General features: G+C 62.7%; 1 protein-coding gene across 1 annotated transcript in view; it reads right to left on the bottom strand.

The window, feature by feature from the left end:
* The window catches only part of JAKMIP3 (Janus kinase and microtubule interacting protein 3), a 46,558-nt gene extending 42,351 nt beyond the window's left edge, over positions 1-4,207 (bottom strand). The window contains exons 1-2 of the mRNA XM_039835976.1: positions 3,800-4,207; positions 337-981 (exon numbers count right to left, since the gene is read on the bottom strand). The gene's annotated coding sequence lies outside the window, so the exon portion shown is untranslated. The remainder of the gene's footprint in view (positions 1-336; positions 982-3,799) is intronic.
* Between the last annotated feature and the right edge of the window lie 1,242 nt (positions 4,208-5,449).

Here is a 5,449-nt window from a genome sequence, read left to right on the forward strand (position 1 = left end):
CACATAAGAAAATATCGACAAATTGGACTTCATAAAAATTTCAAGTGTCTTGTCTTTGAAAGATACTGTCAAGAAAATGAAGAGGCAAGCCGCGGACTGGGAGACCGTATTTGCTAAATGCACATCTGATGAGAACTTATATCCAGAACGTCTATATTAAAACTCTCGAAATTCAATACTACAAAGGCAAACAACCCCATTAAAAAATGAGCAACAGATTTGAAAGTCCCGTCACCAAAGAAAGTGCACAGAGAGCACACGAGCGCATGGCAGGCTGCTAACGTCAGGGTCCACCAGGGAACTGTCGGCTAGGGACGAGGCGATGCCACCACGCACCTGTTCCAACGGCAAAGACGGGCGGTACCAGCCGCTGGCGAGGGCTTCGGAAAACGCTGTCAGTTTCTTGGAAAGTTAGACACCCACCCGCCCCGTGACTCGGCCCAGGTGTTCTCCCCCGGGAAATGAAGGCGCGTGTCCGTGTGGGGACAGGTGCACGGATGTTCGCAGCGGCTTGATTTCTAACAGCAAAAACGCTGGAAGCAACCCCGAATCCATCGACCTGGTGCGCGGATAAGCGAACCGGGGGACCCGCTGCTCCACAGAGCAGAACAGAGTCTGACCCCCGGTCCGGGCGGCGAGAAAGCTGGGAATGACAGCGTGCTTATGACTGCACTCAGGTGCGATGCCGGAAAACGCACGCTAATCCACGGAGACAGAAGCGGGTCTGCGGTGGCCTGGGGATGCGGGTCCGGGAGGGGGCGTGGGGGGCGTGGGAAGGAAGGACCGCAGAGAGCGAGGAAAGCAAACGTCAGACGTGATGGGCGCGCCCACCCCCTCGAGTGGAGAGATGGCTTCGCGGGTGTGCAGAAATGTCGAGACTCATTACATCCTGCCATTCAAAAGGGAAGCTTCAAAGCCGTCAGTGACATACTCGGTTGATTGCTTTCGGCCTCACGGGTGAGACGGTTCACCGGTCTGGTTCTGTGGAGAAATATGTGACAACGTGTACTTAAAAACCTTCCAAGTGCTGCTGACTTTTAACCTACGAGTTTCATACCTGGGTACCGGCCCGAAGGGGTTACTCTGGATGCAGAGGAAGCATGCCCAGAGACGTGCAGCGAAGACCCAAAAGCAGCCTCAGCACCCGGCGCTCCGACCCCGACCCCGCATCGCCCCTCATTCTGCTGACCGCCACCAGGCGGTCCTCCGGCCTCGGTCCCATCTTTTCCCGCCCTGAGACCAGAGCGTGGTACGAGCCAGTTCTCTTTGTGATGAAACGGGGGGGTGGGGGGGAGTGTGTGCCAGCTGCCCCACCGGAAGCTGGCTGTGGATGTCGGTCCCATCGCTGGCTCTGCCTGATCGGAGTTCGTGAGTCCATGAATCGTCTGTCTGGGGACCTGAGCGTAGCCGGGGGTCCCCGCGTCCTTCCCGCTCTGACCCCCTCCATCCACCCTCTGGAGAAGGCTATGTCTCCTCTGGGCATCAAACAGCAGGCAGTGGGGACTTGGGGAGGTAACCCAGATACTCGACCCTCCAGAGGAAAAGTAGTCAAGGCACCCAGACACCACCTTGACCCTCACCCCGGCTGCTGAGCCCTCAGCCGGCCCAGCACCCACAGGGCACTCAGGTGGTTCTTCAAAGTCAAGGCGATCTGGGCCACCCAGCCGCCGAGGAAGGCAGGGTTCTGAGCGAGTTTCCGTCAGCTCACTCGCCGCATGTGGAAAATGCCGCCTGGGGCGGGGGGGTCCTTCTCAACCCGTGTCACGCATTAGACCAGCTCGGTGCTCCGACCTCAAAACCGCCTGCACGGTAGGCACAGAGGCGACGGAATCTGCCGGGATGCTCAGCCCGAGGCTCACGACCTCCCTGGGTCCCACCTCCGTCCCACACGGGCACGGTCTCTGCCCTCTGCCGGGCTGCAGCTGGCTGCGCCCGGAGGCCAGGCTTCTCCTGAGCCTACTCCCCCCTGTCACTGGTGCCGTTTCCTAGGATACCCCGGTCAGCTTGCCCGCCTGGAAAGTGCCAGCCACAGGTGTGTCCTGACGTCACTTCCTGAGATGTTGTAAAGCGTCGCAAGCCCTAAGCCAGGAAGGACGCAGGCGGGACGAGCACAGCCCACTCTGGGCTGGAGCCTCTGTGGGAAGGTGGCCTGGGCACGCGGCTCACCCGCTCAGAGCACCCCTCGGGTGCTGGACCGGCGGCCCCACGAGGTTCAGAGGGAGACCGGGGTGGCGTTTCGAGCAAGCGCGGTCTCTGTGGCCGTGCCCTGGGCTCTCAACCCCTGTGCCAAAGAGGGCCGTTTCGGGCTCCGAATGGCAAAGTCACATCTCCATGCGCTGCATCTGGCCGTGTGTCTGCAAACAGGAGGCAGCGGGAACCCTGAGGGTGGCATCAGTCCTGAGTGGGGGTCCCGGCTCCCCGAGGCCATGGCCAGTATGAACCTCCACGAAGTCACCCTCTGGAGCAGCCAGTTCCCGTTGGCAGGACTGAAGGGCAGCCTCGCTTCCTGGACAGCCCCCGAGCCGGGGGACGCCAGCTGTCCACACGCCGCCCCACAGGACCTCGACCGTCAGTCTCCGAGGGGCTGCTGCGTCCTAGTGGGAGCTCACGTGCTCTGCACCCCAGTGTGTCACTCGTGCTTGAGTGTGCCCTGAAGTCGCCAGTCAAGGAAAAGACACTAGACTCAAATGCACACAGCCACCTACCCTCAGCCTTAAGGATGAAGGGACGGCCGTCTACGAGGTGGGTCTGCACCCACTGCCAGTCCCCAGGGGACCGAGACAGGCTGGCCTGCCACTCGTGACGCTGTGGGGACGAGCCAGGTCCCGCGTTGGCCTGGCTTCCTTTCGCATCACACGCACCCTGGGGAACCGAGTCCCATTTCCCTACTGGTCTGTCCAAATACTAGAATATTCTCCAATCTGCGACTCTGACCTTGGTTTGAATGAAAAATAAGAAAATCCTGCTTGTTCTCATTTTCCGGCGCGGAGCCAGCGCGGTCAGCGCCCCGAGCAGGCAGCCGCCCGCCGGCCGCTGTGCTGTCTGTGCTGAGCTCGGGTTCACCGCGACCCGCAGAGGATGCTTTACCGACGGCCCTTCCCACAACCAGCCAGCCCCACCGCCCGCTGTCCCTGAACGACTGGAGAAACCGAGGCACGATGCAATGGCAACCGCGTCCTTCAGAGTGAAGTGTTGGGGACAGCCAATGAGCTGTTCTGTCCCTAAACTCCCGCGTCCCTTGAGTAAAGAGCGGTGTCAATGGACAGACTGCGATTCTCGATTCAGTGTTAAAGAGAGGACGCCATCCCGCCTCGGGCCGCTGGGGGATGGACGGCCCCTGGCACAAACAAGGAGGCCCGGGCGGCCCCACCCATCGGCCCACTCCCACTGGGAATCGCGGAGCCGGTGGAGGCCGCCTGCTGCTCCCAGCTCCGGGCGCCTGCCACACCCAGCTAAGTGCCATCCCAGCCGAGCACCCTCCCCACCCTGCCGGGCCACCCGTACCAGCTCCAGCTTGGAATGTGCAATGACGAAGCAGCGAGTCGGAGAGGAGGGGCTGCCTGGAGGGAGCGGCCCAGCCCCGGAGTGCCGCCCCGGACGCGGAGAGCCCCCAGAACCGCCCTTGGAGGAGCTTCTGCTCACTGAGTGACATCCTGCACGCCTCCCGGCTGCGTGTGCCGGTGTTCTAAATATAGACAGCCATTCGGGTGGAACGGAGCTGAGCAGCAGACCTCGGTCCGCCCCTAAACAGCAAAGCCCCCGAGCGGCCAGGGAAGAAGCCGGCAGCTGCCCCTCTCACCTGACGGGGCCGCTGGGCAGGTCCGGGCGGCTCGTGGGTCTGCTCTGTGACTCAGCAGACTCAGCCCGGGTTTCTCAGATGGAATTCACCACGCTGTGACCACGTCCAGGGGGAGGGACCAGCTGCCTGTGGCAGATCGCTGAGCTCCCTGTGCGTGCAGATGCCACCCAGACGGCGGCTTCCGACCGCCCAGCCCCGAGCAACGGGGAGGCTGCGTGACGCCGCCCTCGGTGGGGGCGGGAGCTGCCCGCCTGTCCTGACAGCTCTCCTGGGCACACACCGAGGGGACCTGACACGGGCTGGTCGGGGGAAAGGACAAGTGAGGGACACGGCAGTGCCGGCTGCCCTGCCCTGAGACCCCTGTGGCCCTCTTCCCGCTGGAGGATGCCCCTGGGTGTCGTGCGGCTGTAAGGTGACCCGCGATATGAACGGGAGGCTTCGTCTCCCAAGGGTCTTTTTTATTTTCAGTGGTGAGGTGATAGACGGCGTCGGTGTCCATTAAACTCCGGAGAACGCAAGCACAGAAAAGAACCAGACGAACAAGCCCAGAGCCACCGGGCAGAGCCACGCCCGGGAGCTCGGCCGCCAAACTGGCCGCGTCCCAGCACAAGCCCCGAGAAGCGCCCAGCGACGCGGTGGCCCTTGAGAGGAGGCGGGTCCTCCGGGGCTTCCAGCTGGAGGCCTGGCCGGCCGACTGGTGCCACTGCGTCAGGGAGACGAGCCACGTGGCCCCCTCGGCCGGGGCTTCACGCCCTGCGCAGCCCCAAGCCAGAAGCACGGGGTCCTCGTGCGTGCGGGAAGCCGCGGGCACCCTCCGCAGCGAGGGGCCGGCTGGTGGCCCTGCGTGGCCGTCCTCGCCTGCCATCCTCACCTGCCCGTCCGCGCGCTGGGCTCCCCTTCGTCCCGCGCCCGTGCCGCACCGTGCGGTCAGGTACCCGCGTCCGTGTCCCGATGCCGGGCAGGACTCAGCACCCCCCTCAGCATCCTTCCAATTCGGCTGTTGGGGGCCATTTACCCTTCTACGCCGGTTTGTCCAGTGCGGTGACAACGCTGCTGGGCTTCCGACCGGACGGACGGCCCTGGCCTCGCGGGTCGGCTGGGAGAACCCGCGTGCCTCCGCCTGCTGACCGGAGCGGGACGAGGGCCTGCATTTACTCGGGACTTTCCAAAACGTCTCTCAATGGAGTCGCGTCATTTCTCCAAAAGGTTTCACACCACTTTCGACACATTCACCCCTAGGGGCCCGACGTCTGGGTCTCGATCCCGACCGGCGCTGTCGGGCGCCATTGCTGCCTTCGCTTTGCCACGCCCGGCACGAAGGCGACATCCGGGAAATGCCGGCTGCGTTCCCGGCCCCCGCGTGGCCCGCGGCCCCCTCTCCTGCGAGGCTTAGCATCTTTCTCTCCTTCCTTCCTCCTTCCTCCTTCCTTCCTTCCTCGTTCCTCCTTCCTTCCTTCCTCCTTCCTCCTTCCTTCCTTCCTCGTTCCTCCTTCCACCATAACGTGTCACATTCGCTGCAGGAGTTTCATAGATTCCTTCCATCAGGTTAAAGAATTTACCTGAGGTCTAAGTTTGCCGAGTGTACGGTTTTTAGCGATTGCGAACGGCCGTTGCCCTCCAGCCACTGCTTCTTCTGTGTCTCCGTCAGGA

The sequence above is a fragment of the Pteropus medius genome, unplaced genomic scaffold (assembly GCF_902729225.1).
Source record: "Pteropus medius unplaced genomic scaffold, Ma_sr-lr_union100, whole genome shotgun sequence".
Classification (NCBI taxonomy): Eukaryota; Metazoa; Chordata; class Mammalia; order Chiroptera; family Pteropodidae; genus Pteropus; species Pteropus medius.